General features: G+C 45.0%; 1 non-coding gene across 1 annotated transcript; it reads right to left on the bottom strand.

The window, feature by feature from the left end:
• Nucleotides 1-2,327: 2,327 nt before the first annotated feature.
• On the bottom strand, nt 2,328-2,403 carry TRNAS-UGA (transfer RNA serine (anticodon UGA)). The gene has a single exon. It is a non-coding gene; the product is annotated as a tRNA-Ser (tRNA).
• Between the last annotated feature and the right edge of the window lie 15,543 nt (nt 2,404-17,946).

Genomic DNA, 17,946 nt, shown 5'->3' with positions numbered 1-17,946 from the left:
AAAGTATGATCCAGGCTCAGGTACACGTGCTGCTGAGTCATGGAGCACACCAGAAGCTGCTGAGTCATGGAGCACACCAGAAGCTGCTGAGTCATGGAGCACACCAGAAGCTCCTGTCTCACGAGGCCACCTCACTTGAAGCCCTCTCTTACTGCTCTATCCTGTGGGACAAGATCTCTGACTTCAGCCATGACTTCTTCCTCAGGAACACCGTGGTCCCACAGAATTGCTCAGTTCCTCTGATCTAGACTAATTGGAGTGTCCGCCTAGATGTTCCTATCCCTTCTTTTAGTCATTTATTTACTTGTCTGTATCCTCACTAGAATGTAAACTCCTTGGGGGTAAGGACCTGTCCATCTTGTTCATCTGTGTATCCTCAGGATCCAGCACAGAACCTGGCACTTAAAACTGCTCAGCAAATTCAATACTCAGTGAATGTATTATATCTTTTTGTTTGTTTGTTTGTATTTTTCCCAAGTGAGAGCGGGGGTTGGAGGGGGGGAAGGCAGACAGAATCCCACATGAGCCCGACTAGAATCCACCTGGCATGCCCACCAGGGGGCGCTGCTTTGCCCATCTGGGGCGTTGCTCCGTTGCAATTGGAGCCATTTTAGTGCCTGAGGCGGAGGCCATGGAGCCATCCTCAGCGCTGGGGCCAACTTTGCTCCAATGGAGCCTTGGCTGCAGGAGGGGAAGAGAGAGATAGAGAGAAAGGAGGGGGGGGTGGGGAAGCAGGTTGGTGCTTCTCCTGTGTGCCCTTGCCAGAAATGGAACCCAGGACTTCCACATGCCGGACCGATGCTCTACCACTTGGCCAACCAGCCAGGGCCGATGTATTATATCTTTAACATGCAGTTTCTTAAAATCTTCTTCTCCCCAAATTTTTGGTTCCACCTTAATTTTAATTACATTATACTCTAATATTATATATTTTAATCATTTTTATGGAAAGTTTTAACATTTACAAAAATTAAAATACATAGATGTTTCCATCACCCAGCTTTAATGATTATCACTCAAACCAATCTTGTGACATGTTTATGTCCACCCACTCTGCCGTCTTGTGAAAATTTTAAACAAATCCCATATAAAATACCACTTCATATTATGTACTTCAATGTATATTTCTAAAACATAAAAACTTTTAGAAAAATAATCATAATATCACCTCTAAAATCACAACTAAAAATTAATAATAATTTAAAAATATCATCTAATACTCAATAATTAGGTTTCTGAAAATGTCATAAATATTTTACTTTTCTCTTTAGAAAATTAAATTTAATGGGTGACCTTAATCAATAAGAGTATATAGGCGTCAGGTAAATGTTTCTATAACGTTTGAACTGTTGATTGTGTTGTGTGACAATCACCCACAGTCAAATCATTTTCCATCTTTTTCCTCTTTATTGAAATCAAAATCAAAATAAGGTCCATGAATTATGAATGGTTGCCATTTTTCTTTTTGTTTCCTTTGAAATTTTTAAAAAATATTTTCTGTACTCTTACATGGTCAGGATTTTAAAATTTTTTATTGGTCGAATAATCTAATTCTTTCCTACTATGCATAATATTTTCATTTAAGGCAAAACCATTCACAGGCCATCTAGTATGGGAGTCTCCTAGCTTATGTGAGAAAGTACAATACAGTCAATTTAGGTCTCAACTTAAGGAGACAGAACTCAGAACCAACCTCAACCCCAGCTGCAGCCAGGAGCCAGCGGATGAGCTCCATTCAGCTTTGTCCATTGAGGTGGTGAAGCCTGGGTTTCCCACCATGACATACGTAGTCTCCTGGTTTCTCTAAACGTGAGTGAAGGAAGGACTGAGTGAGTGAGAAAGTGAGTGAGTGAACAAAGGAGACCACAGAAGCAAACTAAATTTTATGATGTACATTTAAACAGAAGTGTGAAGTATCTGCCTTCTGCCTTTTTCTTTTTTCTTTCTTTTTTTTTTTGAGATTGTAAAAATTTGTATTTTATCAGTGATCTTACAATACGCTGTAAGTAGAAAAAGAAATGGTGGGAATTAAAGGTCATTTGCCTCTGTGTGTGTGTGTGTGTGTGTGTGTGTGTGTGTGTGTGTTTCTGAAGTGAGAAGTGGGGAGGCAGACAGACAGACTCCCGCATGCGCCGACTGGGATCCACCAGGCAAGCCCACTAGGGGGTTATGAGTCATTCTAGCTCCTGAGGCAGAGTCCATGGAGCCATCCTCAATGCCTGGAACCAACTTTGCTCCAATGGAGCCTTGGATGCCAGAGGAGAAGAGAGAGACAGAGAGGAAGGAGAGGGGGAGGGGTGGAGAAGCAGATGGGCGCTTCTCCTGTGTGCCCTGGCCGGGAATTGAACCCGGGACTTCCACACTCAGAGTTGACACTCTACCACTGAGCCAGTCTGCCAGGGCGGTCATTTGTTTTTTATTAGACACTTCATTGTAACGTTTTCAGACAATATATGGATATTTCCTGGATTGTTTAAACTTTGTCTTATCAAGTTACCTTTGAGTGTTTGTAGTATTTTTTTTTTTTAATTTATGGTTGTCAAATTTTTAGCAAAAAAAATTGTCTTCATGCACTGGTTATATATATATATATAAAATGTATGGGAAACTTGAATTTTTATATGTCAAAAGAGTTTAACTGTTCCAGAGGAACTTTATTTATTTATCTTCTTCCTGGAACCTTGTTTCTGGGTGACATGTAATATATTTCTTCTTTTTAAGAAGTTTCATTCAAACATCCACAATTAACACTAGTTCAGCAGCTTCATGTATCCAGCGATAATGGCTTGTCCAGTATAAGATACAAGTCTGATTTGTTCCTTACCCTAAAGCAGGGGTCTCAAACTCGGCCCGCCGAACAATTTTGTGCGGCCCGCAGACTAATCCACGAAGTTCAAAATATTTTGGATAAAATTAAGTAAGCCTAGGGGCCTACTTGTATTTTTCATTTCTCTAGCATCCTAGCTAGATATTAGCTTAGTTAACAGCAATTGTGATGCGAACTACAGTTTCTGGTCGTTTTGTGACACTGAGTAAACTGCATGTACAATTGTGCTTGTTGTACTGATTTTTTTTTGTTTTCAACTGCAGTGAGGAAAGTGTTGCGTAACAGTTGCCTTTTGTAGACCTAGTGCGGCCCGCCGAACGGCTGTGATCTTGCTCTGCGGCCCACATGCTGAGTTGAGTTTGAGACCCCTGCTCTAAAGTGATTACAGTCTAGTCAGAAAAATAAGCCTGTAGACAACTGAGATTCTGAAACTTTCCCACACAAGACCTCCATTTGGTTCTTTTTATGTTACAGTTCTTCTGGGGCACGACTGCCTCTCCTTTGGTTGCACCCTACTGGTTGACTTCATGTGTCTTCGAAAATCGAATTCTATGCTCCATTGATGCATGCAGCTCTCCCCTCAAGACTTCCCACATACAGAGCTCGGAGGCATCTGAGAAGCAGGCTAGTCCTCCAAAAGTGTAATGAAGACACTACACACCAAAGCGAGGGTATGATTTGCCAGCTAGCTAGTTAGTGATAAAGTTTGGATTGTATCCTAGTTCTGACATTCAGATAGTTTCTCCCTAATATTCTTTATTACTGAATTTTCACAGCCTGCTGAGTTTAGTTTCCATGTCCCCCATGAAACTGGTGAGCTTCCAAATAAGTTGTCATAGTATATAGTACATTGAGCACAGTGTGTGGCTCAGTAGGCTGCTTGCTCAATGTGTAGTATATCCTCCATGTGACATGGCATGGTGAGATATCTCAAGAGCCACACGTTTTCTTTTTTAGCGTCCCTCATAGGGCTTGCCATTTTGCAAGGTAACAGTATAGAGTAATTAAATTATAAGCTGGGCTCATGATCATGAAGTAACCAGTCCTGATTATAAAACCCAACACTGTGCTGCTTGAACAGAACTAGCAAAACAGTAGCACGTTTCCACAAAGTGGAAACACAATGACTATACAGAAAAAAGTTGGGAGAATTCTTTGGCAAGGTAGCCCAGGGGAACATTTAACTTGGCAAACGGAAGCTACTCGCAAACCCTCTGTAGGACTGGGAACATCGCAACCCCAGAGAAGGACACGTTTATTTAAGAAGTAAACCCAGAGGCACTTGCTTTCCTGTCCTAAAAACCGAAGAGATTGACATTCGCTAATCATTTTGAATCTTTTCTGTTTAAGAAACCCTTCCTACTCTTTGGTCCCAAAGCATTAAACAAGGAAGATGAGGAGAAGGGGGATGAGAGGAAGAAGGAGGGGGGTGGTGAGGAGGAAGAAAAGAAGGAGTAGGAAGAGAAAGAGGAGAAGGAAAGGTAGCATGTTGCTAGACACTCAGTTACGGAGTAGCTCATATGAACAACAAGCTAATAATGTACATGGAGTCAGCGATGGAGATGTGAGGTCAGATTTGGACTGGCTGATTGGCTTCCCCAGGGGAAGTGCTGGGTCAAGAGGCATGCAACAACTGTCATGTATTTTCTTCTCACTGCTCAGTGTGTGACTCTGCCAAATTTAAGTCCAATACAATCGTGTGTTGACTACTATATGAACATACTAACGCATCGTTTATAAAATGATGTGAGCCACTTTAGTGTAAACTCACACACTCTCCCTGGCGTTGGAATGGTTGTATTCTCACATTGCCTGCAATAGTAACACTCTTACTTTCCCCATATCATCAAATTCTCTGCTCTTGTTTTCTCAATTCTTGATTATTTTCTTTAAAGGACATGTCCTTGAGGAACGAATAAACAATGCTTGAATTGTCTTCTGAGCGCACAAAGAAGGCACAATAAGAACATAAAGTACTCACATAAAATAACACATTTAAAAATATTTTCCAAGTGAAAATGGCACAAGAAAAATTATGAAGATAGATAAGGTCAGTACCAACCTAATTAAAGTTCATGCTGTCTCACTACTCTGCTCCTCAATGTCATGGCCTTGTGACTATTAGACACTTTAATATTGTGACAACCCTCTCTGTCTGAAGGGGGTGGAGTCCCATAAGGAATGACCGCATGTGTTTAATATTTGCCCCCCACCCCTTAACCAGAGGCGGATTTAACAGCAGGTGCTCCGGGAGCATGCCCTGGGCCCTGACTTCTGAAGGGCCCTGTAAAACCCCAACTTAACACTTTATTCTAACAAAGGGGGGCCCTTAGGGGCCCAGTATTTTCTTCTGCGCCCAGGGCCTCAACCGACCTTAATCTGCCTCTGCCCTTAACTCTGAACTCCTTGAGGGCAGTGCTCCAAGTGCCCATAACTCACTACAGTGCCTGGCACATGGAAGAGATCTAATAAGTAACTAAATAAATATAAATGTATATATAATTTAAATTTTTCTAATGTAAAATTTCTAACATATATAAATGCGGGAAGGAGAGTATAATAGGACCCTATGTACCTATCATGCTACTCCAATAATTGTCAGCAATGTTTTGAAGCAAATCCCAGGCTTCACTTTATTGAATAGATAAATAATTTAACACACATTTCTTAAACTTTGGCAAAATTATTTACATTATAGACACCTGGCAAAAGTGGTGCAGAGTCCCCAAGTACCCTTCACCCGGTTTCCTCTAACATGAATATTTTCTATAGCCATAGTTCAATGATCAAAACCAAGAATTTAACATCAATGCAATACTATTAACCAAACTCCAGATTTTTCCTGGGTTTCAGCTGTTTTTCAACCGCTGTCTTTTTTCCAGCCCAGAATCCCACACTGATTAGTTGCCAGTCTTCTTCGGTCTGTTATAATTCCTCTGTCTCGCCTTGTCTGTCATGATCGTGGTGCTTTGGAGAAGTACGGGTAGAATGTCCCTCGATAGGGATCCGCCTGGTATTTCCTGGTGGTTTGATTGAAGTTATGCATGTTTTGCAAGAATGCCACAGAAGTTATGCTGTTCCCAACTTGCCATATCGTTTCCAGACATAACATCATATCCAGGACAAAATATGTCTTATTAAGGGGGAAGTTAATCTTGGTCTTTTGACTAAAGTAGTGTCTGCCAGTTTTATCAGCTATAATGTTACTATTTATTTATCCCTTTGGAATTAATAAATATTTTGTGGGGAGATACTTTGTGATCATGCAAATATTCTGTTTCTAAACGAACTTTCACCCACTGACTTAATATCCCTGATGGATCTTGCCTACCGCAAATGTTACTGTAGTGTGGGGGTCCCCAAACTATGGCCCATGGGCCAAATGCGGCCCCCTGAGGCCACTTATCTGGCCCTCGCCACACTTTCGGAAGGGGCACCTCTTTCATTGGTGGTCCATTGAGAGGAGCGCATTGACCATCTCATTAGCCAAAAGCAGGCCCATAGTTCCCATTGAAATACTGGTCAGTTTGTTTATTTAAATTTACTTGTTCTTTATTTTAAATATTGTATTTGTTCCCATTTTGTTTCTTTACTTAAGATATAAGATATGTGCAGTGTGCATAGGGATTTGTTCATAGTTTTTTTTATAGTCTGAGCCCAGAGTCCCAGGTGAGCACATGTTCAAAGAACTAGCTCTCGAGGTCAGAGGAAGGGCTATATAGCCCTATATAGGGAGAAAGTCATTTATTATTCATGGTGACTAAAGAAGTTAGGGTAGTGGTCTCTGGTGACTGGTGGGGCTCGGGCGGGGTAGTTGATCATGGCATCTGGTGCTGATGTCAGCCATGGCGGCGTTCTGTCTGGTTTCACAAGGGTGTGCTTGGTGGGCTCGTTCTGCTATTCTGGGCCTGGTGCTGAACCACAGCTGAGGCCTAGATGCTATCTCTGTAGTTTGACTGAATCTCTGTCTCTGTGGTCAACCTACCCAAGGCTTTGTTCCTGAGATTATCTGATGCTGACCAGAACCTTATCCTGAGGACCTAGTGATTAAGAGAGTGGTCGTTCAGGGCAGAAGGAGGCGGGCGAGTCAGGGTGCTGGGTGGGGCCGGTTTGAATCAAACGGAAAGAAAGGAGGAAAGGTCAGATTAGAGAAGCGAAGTCTCTGTGTGACCACACAACCCCTCAGGTGGCAAGTAGAGAGGGGACTGGGGGGAGTGAAGTGGCCGTCAGGTGACCAGAAGAGTCCTGTGAAATCAGCAACCGAACTCCAGGGGCAGGTGTTAGGAAGAGCTCTCGGCCCACACCTTTCTCTTGGGCACATGACCCATGTACCTCCACCTGCTGGACGCGTCCATCTGGCTGCCCCTCAGGCAACTCAAACTAACCAAACCCCAAGGACAAACAGGGTTTCGCATCTGAGATTGACACTGTCGATCCACACCGCCACCCGGCTGGGGACCTGCCATCATCCCTGACTCCGTGCCCTCCCTGAGAACCCCTGTGTCCTCCCACTCTCCCACCACCCGGCTGGGGACCTGCCATCATCCCTGACTCCGTGCCCTCCCTGAGAACCCCTGTGTCCTCCCACTCTCCCACCACCCGGCTGGGGACCTGCCATCACCCCTGACTCCGTGCCCTCCCTGAGAACCCCTGTGTCCTCCCCACTCTCCCACCACCCGGCTGGGGACCTGCCATCGTCCCTGACTCCGTGCCCTCCCTGAGAACCCCTGTGTCCTCCCACTCTCCCACCACCCGGCTGCTTCTCTCTCCACCGCCCACTGCCCCAACATGGCTGCTATCATCTCTCACAGCCCCTGTGGGGTCCTGCACACCAGACTCTGGGCCTGGGCTGAGGCCCTATGGTCCTTTCCTCAGTCTCATGCAGCAGCCAAAGGGTGTTTCTTTTCCTGTTCTCTTTTCTTTTTTTTTTATTTCCTTTTCTTGTCTTTCCTCTTTTCTTTCCTTTCCTTTACTTTTCTTCTTTTCTTTTCCTCTTCTCTTCTCTTCTCTTCTCTTCTCTTCTCTTCTCTTCTCTTCTCTTCTCTTCTCTTCTCTTCTCTCCTCTCCTCTCCTCTCCTCTCTTCTCTCTCCTTTCCTCTCCTCTTCTCTTCTCTCCTCTCCTCTCCTCTCCAATCCTCTCCTCTCCTCTCCTCTCCTCTCCTCTCCTCTCCTCTCCTCTCTTCTCTCTCCTTTCCTCTCCTCTTCTCTCCTCTCCTCTCCTCTCCAATCCTCTCCTCTCCTCTCCTCTCCTCTCCTCTCCTCTCCTCTCCTCTCCTCTCCTCTCTTCTCTCTCCTTTCCTCTCCTCTTCTCTCCTCTCCTCTCCTCTCCAATCCTCTCCTCTCCTCTCCTCTCTTCTCTCTCCTTTCCTCTCCTCTCCTCTCCTCTTCTCTCCTCTCCTCTCCTCTCCTCTCCTCTCCTCTCTTCTCTCTCCTCTCGTCTCCTCTCCTCTCCTCTCCTCTCCTCTCCTCTCCTCTCCTCTCCTCTCCTCTCCTCTCCTCTCCTCTCCTCTTCTCTCCTCTCTTCTCTTTTCTCTTCTTGAGGTACAGTTGACCTTCAACATTATATTAGTTTCAGGTATATGACATAATTCAACATACGTGTATATTGTGAAATGATTACCACAGTCTGTCTACTTAACATCATCACCACACATGGTTACCAATATCTTTTCTTGTGATGGGAATTTTTAAGGTGCACTCTCTTAGCACTTTCCAAATATAATATACAGCACTGTTAACTAGAGTCACCATGCTGTGCCCTACACTCCGGGACTTATTTATTGTATAACTAGAAGTCTGTCCCTTTTGATTCCCTTCCTCATGTTGCTCCCCTCCACCTGTGGTGAGCACCAACCCGTTCTGTGTCTCTGTAAGCTCCTTTGTTTTGTTTTTAGATTCCACATATACAGTAAGTGAGATCTATAGTTTTCGTCTTTCTTTGTCTCACTCATTTCACTTAACATAATGCCTTCGAAAGGGTCTTTCTGAGAAGCACATTTAATCCTGTCACTTTCTGGCTTTAAACTCTTCAGAGAGCCAGTTTCACCTCTAGGGTGCCGTTCAGACCCTCGCACAGAGATGACAAAGCCCTCCGCAATTGCTCAGTCTTGCCCAGCCTCGTTTGGCCACTCTAGCTCCCTTCGCCTGGCCCCCCACCTCTCTGCACCCCACCTTCCCAGAAGATGTTTATTCATAGAAGTCTCTCCCTCCACCTGCCTTCTGCCCCCCCCCCACACACACACACATATGCACGCACACTCCTCCTGGCTTCCTCCTCCTCACTGTGTGGGCCGCCTGAAGTGTCACTGCCTTCTGGGAGCTCTCCCTGACACGGGGACACAGGCAGGCTGGGCAATAGCTTGGTCCCGGTGTCCGCGTGGTGGTGCTTTACCAGCCCAGCCTTTGGAGCCAGACTACCTGGGCTCAATCCTGCCTCTGCCCCTGCCACTCGGTGGCCTGGGGTGAATGACTTCCTCTCTCTGCGGTTTCATTTCTTCACCTACAAAATAGGACTCTAACACCTACTTCAAAAATCTGCTGTGAGGGTTAAGTACAAAGTGCGTAGGTCAGGGCCTGACAGCAACAAAACTCTGGATGGATATCTTAATCATTCCGTTTCTGTCTTAACCATTACATGTCTGCCCCTGTCAACAGTGTGCCCTCCCTGCCACCCTGTAACCCCGATAGGTTGTAGGCTGCATGTAGGAAAATATGGAAGCACACACATTTTAATGTTTAACGAGTTACATTTGTGTCGTGGGATTAGCGGGTACGCGCGGGAGGAGGGGTGTACGCACATGAGCTTGTCTTTTTCACAAGTTTGTGCGTTAAGCTTGGACTATGTTTGAAATGTAGAAAAACGTAATATAATGCTTTAGTAGGCAGTCTGTAAGAAGAATCAGAGTGCTCGATCGTTTGAACGCTGTGGTTAGAACTATATGAGATTGTGGGGAAACACAGACAGGGCGCAGCACAGGGACAAGAGCGTGCGCTGGGGTTCGGAGACAGGGGTTCGTGCGTCTCAACTGTTCTGGGCTTCTAGCATAATATCATTTCTTTATTATTATTCATTATAGAGAGGGGAGAGAGAGTGAGAGAAGGGGGAGGGAGGAGCAGGAAGCATCAACTCCCATATGTGCCTTGACCAGGCAAGCCCAGGGTTTTGAACCGGCAACCTCAGCGTTTCCAGGTTGACGCTTTATCCACTGCGCCACCACAGGTCAGGCCCATTTCTTAAGTATTGCTCTTTTTTTGTAATATCATTTCTTTTTTTTCAATTGATTTTAATTTATTGTGTTTACATAGATTCAAGTGTCCCACTGAGTACATCCCACCTCCCCCGTGTTCCCCTCAACATCCTCCTCCCCTCTCCCCCCCACACCTTTTCCCCTTCCCTCCAGGATTTGCTTTCCTGCTCTCTATAACGCTGTGTTATGTATATATAATTTCACCAATCTCTTTCCCTTCTCTGATCCCATCCTCTCATCCCCTTTCCCTCTGTCCACTTGTAATATCATTTCTTTTTTTTTTTAAAGACAGAGAGAGAGAGAGTGTCAGAGGGACAGACAGATAGGAACAGAGACATGAGAAGCATCAATCATTAGTTTTTCGTTGCGCATTGCAACATCTTAGTTGTTCATTGATTGCTTTCTCATATGTGCCTTGACCGTGGGCCTTCAGCAGACCGAGTAACCCCTTGCTCGAGCCAGTGACCTTTGGCTCAAGCTGGTGAGCTTTTGCTCAAACTAGATGAGCCCGCACTCAAGCTGGCGACCTCGGGGTCTCGAACATGGATCTTCCGCATCCCAGTCCGACACTCTATCCACTGAGCCACTGCCTGGTCAGGCTGTAATATCATATCTTAATAAATTAATTAAAATCTGGAGAACAGACATGAAGGCAAAGGGAACTTCCTCTATAAAGCAGGGGGAGGGAGGGAAGGCTCGAAGGAAGAAAGGGAGCAGACTGGCCTTAGGTTGGCACAGACTCGCACAGCCTAACGCAGGGGTCGGGAACCTTTTTGGCTGAGAGTGCCATGAACGCCACATATTTTAAAATGTAATTCCGTGAGAGCCATACAACGACCTGTGTATGTTACGCATTATCCAATAAAAATTTAGTGTTGTCCCGGAGGACAGCTGTGATTGGCTCCAGCCACTCGCAACCATGAACATGAGCGGTAGGAAATGAATGGATTGTAATACATGAGAATGTTTTATATTTTTAACGTTATTATTATTTTTTATTAAAGATTTGTCTGCGAGCCAGATGCCGCTATCAAAAGAGCCACATCTGGCTCGCGAGCCAGAGGTTCCCGACCCCTGCCTAACGGTTCCCGGTGCCGTGCAGGACGCACACATGGCGTTCTAGTTACAGGAGGGTGCGGCGAGTGTTTGGCAGAACCTGCCTTGCCTGGCCCAGCCTGGCATAGGCTTGAAGTTTGCTTTGCCTTACTGGTACAAGCTTAGCGCCTCCTTGTACCGCATCAGTTACAGTGTGCGGAGGATGTGGGCTTTTGCTTTTAGGCACAAAACCTGGCTCAACCCACTTACTATGCAAACTGGGGAATTTGTTTCACATCTCTGAGCTTAACTCACCACCAGTAAAATGAAGGTAGTAATACCTACATTAGGTGGTTGTGAGGTTGAGATGAGACATGAGTAAAATACTTGATGTAGGCCCTGGCTGGCTGACTCAATACTAGAGTGTCAGCCCAGCATGTGGATGTCCCTGGTTCGATTTCCAGTCAAGGCACATAGGAGAAGTAAGCATCTGCTTCTCCACTCCTCCCCTTCCTCCTCCTTTTCTCTCTCTCTGTTCCCCTCCCGCAGCCAAGGCTCAATTGATTCAAGTGCATCAGCCCTGGGCCCTGAGGATGGCTGCGTGGAGCCTGCACCTCAGGCATTAAAAATAGCTCAGTTGCGAGCATGGCCCCAGATGGGCAGAGCATCGGTCCCAGAGAGGGGTTGCTGGGTGGATCCCAGTTGGGGTGCATGTGGGAGTCTGTCTCTTTATCGCCCCTTCTTTCATTTGGAAAAGAAGACAAATAAATAGTTGACATATAATTACTCAAAATAATACTTATAATTATCACCATCATCACCATCATGACCATCACCATTATTGTGTGTGCGGTTTTATATGGACAGAGAGGAGTTATATGTGCAGGCAGGGCCCCAGCTGCAAGAATCCCATCCTTTGGGGCTGGAGTGGCGGGGTGGGGGTGGGGGGATGGTGGATGGGGCGTCTTTGAGGCACTGGGAGAGGCTTTCCACGTGGGATTTCACAAAAGGGGGGTCTGGGTGGGCCAAGACAAAGATTCAGTTAACAGAGGTGCAGTCCAAAGCAAGTTCTGAGCCAAGAAAAAAGAAATAAACACAATATTAAAGGTCATTTGTCCTGATAAACGAAAAGATTCAGCTATGGGAAAGCCAGCTAATAAAACTAAAGTTCAAACTGCAGCCTCTGGGGCTGGGGCCTCAAAGGGACAGGCTGCTGACAGACACCGGAGGGACCGAGTCAATAGAAACGTAGGTTTTCATCAGAATGAGGTTCCAGAAACCATTTTCTACAGCACATTTTATAAATCAGAGCATATTTTCCTCCAGGAACCATGTTACATTCGTACGTTTTATTCCTGACCAAGGATGCAGCAGCAAATAATACAGAGATAAAGCAACTACGTATGAAACTACAAAACAATCTAGGAAAGCTTCAGTTTGTATGAAATGGAAACCCGCCGGCATCCCTGATTCCTCCTTAGGACAAAGTTGAACAAATCAATAGTTTGCTGGAAGAACCGAAGATGTTGGCGACTGACTGGCAGTCATGGGCTTCCCCTGCCTTTCTCACTTCCACCCAGTTACCTACCAAGTTTGCTGCTTTTCTTCAATATTTTTCAATCCATTTCCTCATCTCTGTCTGCACATCCTTCTGCCTTAGTACTGGCTCCATCGTCACTCAGCGGGGGCCTCACAGAAGCTCCTAACCGGATGCCCTGCCCCCTGTTTCTGTCTGTGTGTTAAAGAGGCTTGCAGCTTCAAGCAAGAGAAAATTCAAGCAAAAAGCATCTTAGCAACAAGGAATGTAATATCTCAGCAAGCAATCTGGAAGCATCTCCCGAGATAATCTGATGAATTTGGCAACACAACAACAACGTCATCAAGGACTCGGCTGGTGTGTTGGCTACTTCACTGGGTTCAGGACTTTGGCCGCACGATGACGGCCGCAACCCTCGTCTCCTCGGGTCTTCGGCTGACTTCTCTTTTGGGTCCTAAGTCAAGGTCGCATGCTGATGCGTACACACTTGGCCATGGCTGTCTTAGATGAATCAGAACTCACTGATGAAACCGAGAAGAGGTCAGTTCCCCTGACCCCACGAGAGGGTGAGTTCCCAACAACACTGTTGGAATGCTGTAGGACAGGAAACCAGACGTGCCTGCTGCCCGTCACCTTCCTCACCAAGCCCCTTCTGCACAAAAGTCATCCTCACCGTGCGAATCTGACCTACGTACACTCCGCATTAGAGCCGCACAGGGGCTCCGTGTGATTTAAGCCTCCTGCTTCAGGTTGTAGCAGCATGAGTGCAACACTTCAAAATCGTTTTACACGTTATCAGTCAGTTGGCCCCATGCTTGCACTCTCGCTGCTTTCTTCTCATGCCAATACTGACGCTGCAAAACTCACCTGGAGTCTTTCACCCAAGACTGGACTGAATGCCCCTCATTAGAGTCCTATCCCAGGCTATATTCACCCAATGCAGACCCCACCGCAGTGGCCGGTCATGGCTGAGTCCCAGTCTGATTGTTTGGGTGTCCATTCTGGTTAGCCCCCCCCTCTCCTAAAACCCATTTGTTAAATGTGTTTTATATCACCCTACTCTTATAACACTCTTGCAGTCTATCTTAGTAGTTACCTCTTAATGTAATGAGCCTTTCCCTCTACCAAATATAAGCTGCTTGAGATGTATTTTATTAATCTAGGTAGCCCCCATGCCTGCCGTGACGATGGTTGGCCTAAAGTAAGCTTTCAATAACTTAATAATGCATTATTAACGGTGAACCCGTCACATACAAGGTGATAAGGAGAGGAAGGAACCAAAGATGATATTGGTGAGTGGGATAATTTTGATACAAAGAAAGTTAGGCAGGAGAACCTGTTGGGAGAGAATGAAGGTTTGATGGGGTTAAGATTTGGTCATCTGGAGTTTTAGGCAATGGCAGGACCGTCCTGATAACATTGTTACCAACCCCAAACAGGATCCGGCCGCTTGGAAGGTGTCAGCCAAAAGAACACTCCAAGTTTGTTTTGTTAGTAAGAAATTCATCACAAGCCAGTGAGCAAAGAGTACCCTGGGAATCAACCCCTGAGCAGTGCCTCCCGAGAACAAAAGGCCACATGCTGTTATAGGTCCGGTGTTTACATCACACAGAGCACGTTGAGGTGTGTTGGGGGTGAGCATGCACAGAACACAGACATGGCTATACATATGTCACATGTACAGAATATGGCAGATAAACCCCACTTTGGGGAAGATTTTTGTATTATAATGAGGGTGCAAAGAGAAAAATTGATGCAGAGACCATCAGAGGCTCGTCTGGTCATCTGCAACTGGCCTGGGGTGGTTTTCTTAGCTTTTCATTCTAGCACAGAAGGAAAACATCTCAGGCAAGCTTTGTTCGTAATCAGTCAATTGACCAAACTTAGCAAATACACTGCTCACAAAAATTAGGAGATATTTTATTGCTTCGTATTCATTTTGAAATGTCCCCTAAATTTTGTGAGCTGTATATTTAGGTAATTATGTAGGCTTTCCTCTAATCCTTAACCCTTCTGTACAGCTAGGTAGGCTACAAGATGAGATGCCAGCATCTGTCTCTGAGGCCAGAAGAAGATATAATGATGGTGCAGTCATAGGTGTAGAGGGGATAATACAAAGCATTAAAAAAATCGGTTAATCTCTAGATAAAAGCCTGAATATATAGACAAAACAGGGCTTAAATGTTAAGACTTCCCACTCCCTTTGGTCTGGGTTGCCAGCTCCAGTTATGAACTCCTGTGGGAAACTGTTCTATCCCCATCATCATAATAGTAATTATTATTATCGTCATCAATGATTTGACTATTGTCCCTGTTAGACTATAACAGGGGTCAGGAACCTTTTTGGCTGAGAGAGCCATGAAGGTTTTAAAATGTAATTCTGTGAGAGCCATACAATGACTCGTGTACGTTATCCATTATCCAATAAAAATTTGGTGTTGTCCCGGAGGACAGCTGTGATTGGCTCCAGCCACCCGCAACCATGAACATGAGCGGTAGGAAATGAATAGATTGTAATACATGAGAATGTTTTATATTTTTAACATTATTATTTTTTTTATTAAAGATTTGTCTGCAAGCAAGATGCAGCCATCAAGAGAGCCACATCTGGCTCGCGAGCCATAGGTTCCCGACCCCTGGACTATAAGCACCAGAGGTCAGGGACCATGTCTACCTTGGTCTCTACTGTATCGCCAGCTCAGAATTCAGAACAGTTGAAGCCATTTAAAAACAATTTCTTAAACAAATGAATAAATGTTGAAAATATTTATACTAATTAAGATTTATTAAGTAAAAATTTTGTGGTAGAAATAATGCTAATTGCTTTTTATGTATCATCTCATTTAATCCTTAAAACCCTCTTTTGATGCTGATAACATTATCATCCTCACTCTACAAATGAGAAATCTGGGGCTTAGAAAGTTTAAACAGTTTACAAAAGGTCAAAGCTAAACAAAATATGGATAGAGTGTTGACCTGGGATGCTGAGGTCCCAGATTTGAAACTCTGAGGTTGCCGGCTTGAGCACAGGCTCACTGGCCTGAGCACGGGCTCACTGGCTTGAGCTCAGGGTCGTCGGCTTGAGTGTGAGATCATTGGTATGATCTCAAGGTCTCTGCCTTAAAGCCCAAGGTCACTGGCTTGAGCCCTCCCGTCAAAGACACATATGAGAAATAATCAATGAACAAAGAAAGTGACGCAACTACAAGTTGACACTTCTTATCAAGTAAAAATAAAAAGGATATTGGGAATTTGAGCCTGCTCTCAAACACATTAATCTACCTCTCAATTTTAGTAAAAGGATGTAAGAGGCCGGCTCTAAATGGTCAACCATGGGCACATATCTGTCCCAGTCTATTTCACTTGCCTATGATTTCCTAAACATTGGAGCCAACACTGAAATCAGTCTCTTCTTAGATTTTTAATCTTTTTGTGTCATGCAGACATGTCTGACAGTAGTTTGGGGTTATTTTTACAATTTTACTTATTAAATTTTAGAGAAAGAGAGAAAGGGGACGGGGAAGAGTGAGAAGCATCAACTCCTAGTAGTTGCTTCCTGTATGTGCCTTGACCGGGCAAGCCCAGCGTTTTTGAGCGGGTGACCTCAGCAGTCCAGGTCGACGATAAACTCCAGCATCCAGTTTATCCACTGCGCCGTAGGTCAGGCTCTTCTTACATTTTTTTTTTAAGATTCCATCTATTAATCCACATGCTGTTCTTTTAAAATGAGTCAGCGTCCTTAAGTATTAATACTGATGGCAAAATCCCCACTGGAAGACATCCACCTCACTATTAAAATTTACATACAACTTGTAAAAAATACAGATGAAATGTATACATCAATTTCAGTCCCCTCCCCCACCCCCGCATTCCCATTCGGGGGAAAAAATACTACAGAAAATTCCGTATCCTATGAATCGAATAGAATGTGCCTTCTTGCCTCTGCTGACCTCTAGTGGTGTCCGCGGTAGTGGCTAACGGGAGCAAAGCGGGGGGGGGGGGGGGGGGGGGGCAGGGGGGGGACATGCTCTTTGTGGAATGCATGGCATTTACAGTAACCCAGACATATTTTAGATAGAAATGCGATTTAGACCACCAAAATGAAAATGCACTGCATAGTGATGGTTAAGCACTACTTCCTTTCGAACAAAATGTTGCCATCACTGCAAAACTAGCTGCTACCATATAGTATATAATTACCACCTTCTGCTTAGAAGCAGCTTGAACAAGGGATCTCATTTTAAATTTGCAGCTCAGGCACTGCCGACACCAGAGCGGAATTGATGGCCGCGCAGTAACAGATGCTATGGAAGGACAGCCCTGGTTTCTATCACCAACGCCGTTCACCATCCAGTTCTCTGGAGTTGATAAATGGGCAAGGATATGAATCCAAGGGCAAGCAGGCCGTGGCTGCCAGGGCTGCCCAAGGATCCAGTTATCAAGAAATAAGCAAGGGCAGCCAGGGAGTTTGGGCAAGTAGATGTGTCCTGTGCCAGGCGCTATCTCTATGGCTTTGAGAATGACAGCACCCTTGTCTTACAGATAAGGAGGCAGAGGCTCAGAAAGGTAAAACTTGCCTACTTGCTCATCTGGCCAGACCCCAAGTCTTTCTGATGTCAGAGTCTGTGCTGTTCTCATCACGTGCCTCTCAGTCACAGCGCAAGGCAGCAAGCCAACCATAATATGGGGCTTGAAGAGAGCAGGAGCCAACGCCTCCACCACTGGAAGCCAGTGAGGGTCTCAAACATAAAGCATAGAGAGCGTGGGGGGACGTGGATAGGGCAGTCCAGGACTTTGACTCCTGAGTATATTTGCCAAATAAAATATAGGGCACATGCAACATCTGGGACATCCTTAAACTAAAATACTATTCATGAGCCCTGATCGGTTAGCTCAGTCAGTTAAGAGTGTAGTCCCAAAAAGGTTGTGGGTTTGAGCCCTGGTCAGGGCACACACAGGAAGCAACCAAGGAATGCACAACGGAGTGGAACCTCAAATGCTTCCCTTCCTCCTCCCCTCTTTCTCCCTTTCTCTCTCTGTCTCTCTAAAAATCAATAAACATTAAGCCCTGGCCAGACAGCTCAATTGGTTGGAGCATCGTCCCGGAGCACAGAGGTTGCTGGTTCGATTCCCCAGTCAAGGCACATACATAAGCAGCTCAATGTTCCTGTCTATCTCTCCCTGACTCCCTCAAAAATAAATAAATAAATAAATAAATAAAACCTATTCATTGTTTATCTGAACTGCAAATTTAATGGGATGCCTTTTTACATCCCCTTGAACTCCAAAAACCTTACTCC

The sequence above is a fragment of the Saccopteryx leptura genome, chromosome 1 (assembly GCF_036850995.1).
Source record: "Saccopteryx leptura isolate mSacLep1 chromosome 1, mSacLep1_pri_phased_curated, whole genome shotgun sequence".
NCBI lineage: Eukaryota > Metazoa > Chordata > Mammalia > Chiroptera > Emballonuridae > Saccopteryx > Saccopteryx leptura.
Note: the sequence above shows the minus strand (reverse complement) of the source record. Positions and strands in the feature narration are given on the sequence as shown.